The following is a 5,207-nucleotide window of genomic DNA, read 5'->3' as shown; positions in this document are numbered from 1 at the left end:
GTTATTGAGTCTCTGATTTCTCATATGGAGATCATCATGTTTGTTTTGTAAGATTTTTGTGAGGATAAGGATGAACTGAGTGAGCACAGGGTCTTTTGTGTGTGTGTGTGTGTGTGTGTGTGTGTGTGTGTGTGTGCATGCACATATGTGTGTTGCTACTGCTGCTGCTAATAGAGCCTAGAATCTGGAACTTGCTAAGAACATTCTCTACCCCTGAGCTACATTCCCAGCCCCAGAACAATCTATGGGAAAGAAACATTTAACAAAGTTCAGTTAAATACTGTTAGGCATGTAAATGTATAAGAATATAAATAAATTGTTACATAGCTGAGATATAATATTGCTTAAATTTTAAGTTCTTTTTTTTTTGGGGGGGGGGGACTGAAGATTGAACCTGAAAGACCCACCGATTCCCTGTCCAAGAAAGACGCACGAGGCACTGGCTGCAAAAGCAAGAGGCGATTTATTGATACACAGGAGCCTGCGGGTGCCCAGCGAAACCTCAGCCGGAGCTTCGGTGAACTGGCACACCGGGCTTTGGGGTACAGATATTTTATAGGGTACAGTGGTCAGTTTCCCTCCTAGCACAGTAACAGGTATCTCATTGGCTCTTTTGAATCCAGCATATAGGTCACTTAAAGGGTAAACTTGTTTTTCACTATAGGTTCCTGGAAAAACCACATAAAAAACATTTGTTATTCATTGTATGTTTTTTTCATTGTATGATCCCGTTTGCCCAATCGTGCTGGTTCCTTTCCCAACCATCCTGTCCTTTCTTAATCGGTTACACTTAACTGATTTTCTGAAAAATACATCTGACGTCTGTGCAGGTGCGGAAGCAAGCCCTGGTGATTTATTACTGGGCCTAAAGTTATTGGGCTGGGGTCTTTCATTCCCCCCTTTTTCTTTATCATGGATAGAATCTTATATCCATTGTTCTGCTTGCTCAGGTTCTTGGATTAAGCTTGTGTGTGACCCTGTTTGTTGTTTAAGCAACTGGTACTGTTGAGTTAGAACCATAGTTTGGATTATAGAAAGTCTCTCTCTCATGAATTGCACTAATCTATTGAGTATGCAGGGTCCAAACGTTAGGATTATTAGCAGAATAACTAAAGGTCCCGCTATGGTGGATAGCAAAGTAGTTAACCATGGGGATTTGTTAAACCAGTGTTCAAACCATCCTTGTTGAGCCTCAAATTTTTTTTTTTTCTTTTGGCCAGCCTTTCAGTGACCTTTTCCATAGTTTCCCGGACTACCCCTGTATGGTCAGCGTAAAAACAACATTGTTTCTTTAAAACCACACAGAGACCATCTTTCTTAAGGAATCACAGATCTAATCCCCTCCTATTTTGTAGCACGACTTCTGCGAGGGAAGAGAGAGATTTCTCTAAGGCAGTGATAGACTTGGTCACTTGATATTAGACCCCCGATTTATCTAACTACACTGACTACCTAACTTTAAATCTGGCTTCATTTTTTTTTTTTTTAATTTGGGAACTCCTTACTGCTGTGAGGAAGGGGGACGAAGAGAATCTTTCTGGCTTCTTCAGGCTGAAAAGGGACGGCGTGGGGCAAGCAGTTTGGAGTCCCCCTTAAAAATATCGGGTCTATCGAGTGGTCCATGATGAAAGTCTAATTGAGAAGTAATAGGCTGGAGGGCCATTTGAGTGATGGGTGGTCTATAAGAGAAACAAGAACTTATTAGTACTGGAACCATATTGATGCAGTAATAAATGCCACAGCACAGAAATATGCCAATGAGTATAATGGCCAAGACAAAGATTAACAATGTTTTCCATCAGGCAGTACCAGGAACTAGGAGCTAGGATATTGTTTCCATGAAAAAGTTGCTGAGGACATGGCTTCCATCTGAGCAGGTAAATCTTTAAAGATATTTGTCACATTGTCAGAAATGTCAGGGATGTCAACACAACAACTAACATGTAGGGTTACAGATGTCTTTTTCTTTAAGATATAGTTTAATAATTTAATGCCATCTGATCCTGCAAAATCCTTTTACTAGTATAACCTCTGTGTCTAATAGAGAAATCTTTAATTCTGTTACTTAGGGCTGGATAACCATATTAGCAAACATCAAGCCTACCTGCGTTGGCTAGAAATAAAGGCCTTAGACTAAAACTACTCTAGCAGTCCCTTTGACAGTTATCAGGCATTTCTGTCCAAGAATCTTTTTTGTAGCCTTCAGTCTACTTATTTATGGAAGTTACATTTAACTATTATTATCATTTAAGATGTCCAGGAACAGCTGTGCTTTGGCTTTGACTGTCTTTGCTAAGTGTTTAAGATGAAGCAAGTCAAAACTGACTTTTGTTTCTACCTATTGTTTACAGTCAGCTGAGTTATCCTGGGAGTCCTCGGGAACTTCATAGCAGCTTTTCAGTTCTGCTAGTGCCATTTGCGCTAGGATGGGTCCAGGCCTTGCTTGACCATATGGCTTCCCTCAGAAGCATCAGGGATGTCTCCCTTTTCTAATGACCCTCCTCTTTACAGCAAATGCACCGATTGGCTTTCTGTCCTCCACTGGTCTCATTAATCTCCCTGCTCAGGAGGTTATGTGGCCTAGAGTTGCTGAGCCCTTTGGAGAAGTCCCCTATTCCCTGATTCAGACTGACTCAGAGGGCAAGAGCAGAATATTGGTTTTCTTGGCCCTTTTAATTTAACTAATTTTAAAAACTTGATCTTAAACATCCAGCAAATAAGTTAACAGCCTTATATTAAGAGCACTGGGCTTTAATGTCTATCTCTCTATCCTGTAGGTGATAACTCCTTATCTTATGTTGACCCAGGTTGTGTTCTTAAAGCAATACCTCTTTAAAACATTAACAGGCAATCTTTAAACCATCTATAAGCAAACTACAAAACAAAATTAACTAGGGTAAAAACATATTTAGCTTATATAATAGCTACCTTGAATTCTAGCAGGGTTATACATCATAATTTCCTGTTTGAGATCCTAGTAATCTTGGCACAAACCTATTTTTGGACACAACTTTAACTGTACTGAAATCTGGCTTACTTTTTTCATAGCCACTTTCACATGTAGTGAGATGGGACAGAGCCTTATCTCAAGTAAGGCAGGGCTCTTTATAAATCTCAAGTACTATAGTTCTGAAGCTGATCATTTTACAAAGTTTACATAAATTGTTGTTCAAGTTTACATGAACATTAGCTAACACAACATAATATCACACCTAAAACATGAATTAAAAGCTGAAAGCTTTTAACCTCTTGTAAAAAAGTAGTAATGTACTTTTGTGTTTTGCAATAAAACCTTTACACAGATTAGGCTCTCATTAACTTAAAAATACATAAATTGTATCTCAGAGTAGAAAGTAACATGGAACCGTACATATCTTATTGATAACAAGTTCAGTTATAGAACACAAATGATATAATTGAATCTCTAACTTTTTTTTTTTAAGCCTAAAATTACCATACAACTTTAGAACACCAGCTTGATATAATGTTCTTTTGATATAATGTTCTTTTGAAGCTTCTACCTTACAGACTTGTATACCTGGAAGATATGAACACATTAATAACACCATAATTACATAAACCTCCTTTTGTTCACATTTTGAAACAATACTTGTAAACTTTTAAATTTAAGCAGAGTTAATATTTTATTAGGGCCTTTTTGAACACCTAGAGAAACTTATAAGCTTAATTTTGAGGACATCTTTACTTTTATCTGTTTACCCAATCTAAATTGAACCGTTTGAATCACGTGAATTAAAGATATTTGGATCTATTTTTATTTTTTTTTTTTTTTTTATGAGCGCTCCTCATCTGTCAATTGTTATATCACTGCAGGATATATGGACATACACACATACAGACATACCGACATACAACACATAACAAGAGTGTGCACACATAACAATAATAAAGGCCTCGTAGCTTTTCGCAGATGAAATCTCTATTGCAATGTTTTTTTTTTTTTTTTTTTTTAAACTTCACTGATCAGAAAAACATTAACCTAGGTCTGCAGGATCAGAATCACGAGCTCAAAAAAATACAGAATCTAAGAAAAAACAAGAGTCCTAAAAAAAAAAAAAAAAAAGATGACTGGCCAGTAGTTAGTAAATACCATACAATTTACTTCTTGGTTTGGTCTAGTTTGAGTTCAGGTAAAAAGACACTTTTACCCCCCCTTTTTTTTTTTTCCTTGGGCCTGAGCTCCAAGCTTCTGTTTGCATATCAGCTTAAGCCCTGACTAAGGTCTGGAAGGAGCAGGGAAAAAAAAAAAACTGCTATTTTGAGCAGACACTTTAGGCCTAAGGCATTTTAACCTTAAGTTATATTTCCAGGTTTAGATGTTGAAAATTATGATACAAATTTAAGAAGCAATTTCCAAAATTTAAAATTTTATATCTTTTTACACTAGAAAAACTTGTTCACATAAAACTGGAAATAGGATCTCTACCATCAGAAGAAATTTCTTTAGTACCTCTAAGCCACTTTGCTTGTTCTGAAGTTTCTAAAGTAGCATTGAGTTACATTAAATTTGCCCACACACTACCATATATATCTGAAATTAAGCTTTGAAAATTTCTAAGACTATTGCTATTTAATTATCTAATGTCATTTTTATGAGCCAGACCAACGTTTTAATTTCTTTTCAGGCTACCCAGTTCAAAATTGAAACTCTTTAATTTTTTTTTTTATCCCAAGTATTTAAGTTTTCTAGCATGAACTATCTGAAATCAAACTAAACAATTGCTTAAACCCAACTTTTAACTGCAAGATAGTGCAATGCTTTAGAAACCCATTCAGATACCAGATTGTTACAATAAAAATTATTATTATTATTTTTTTTTAGACACACATTTAACCTAGATTATCCCTAAGAAACAATCAGACAACCAGATAAGAAAATATCTCTCCAGGTTTTGAACTTTCATTTAATTATGACTCCCATCAGTGGCACCATAGACTTTCCCATGAGTGGACCAGATGTTTTCACGTAGAGGCAACTATAGGTGTAAAATCAAGGGTCCCAGTGTGACTGGCTTTACTGCATTCAGTGTCCCTTCTTTTTAAGTAAACAGAGGTGGCATAATCCTTAAGATGTAGACAAGGACCCAGGGAACTCCCCAGAGCTAAATGGCTCTGGCAGCTGCTGGGAGTCCCTTAATCCTATCTTTCACCCATAGGATCAGTTCCTCCAGTTTGGTTTGACCTTA

The 5,207-nt window shown here is 36.8% G+C and overlaps 1 long non-coding RNA gene across 1 annotated transcript; it reads right to left on the bottom strand.

The window, feature by feature from the left end:
* Positions 1 to 444: 444 nt before the first annotated feature.
* On the bottom strand, positions 445 to 3,448 carry LOC139705590 (uncharacterized). Its single transcript, XR_011707473.1, has 2 exons — positions 1,506 to 3,448; positions 445 to 668 (listed from the first exon to the last, which is right to left on the bottom strand). It is a non-coding gene; the product is annotated as an uncharacterized lncRNA (long non-coding RNA).
* Between the last annotated feature and the right edge of the window lie 1,759 nt (positions 3,449 to 5,207).

This window comes from Marmota flaviventris, chromosome 1 (genome assembly GCF_047511675.1).
Source record: "Marmota flaviventris isolate mMarFla1 chromosome 1, mMarFla1.hap1, whole genome shotgun sequence".
Lineage (NCBI taxonomy): Eukaryota > Metazoa > Chordata > Mammalia > Rodentia > Sciuridae > Marmota > Marmota flaviventris.
Note: the sequence above shows the minus strand (reverse complement) of the source record. Positions and strands in the feature narration are given on the sequence as shown.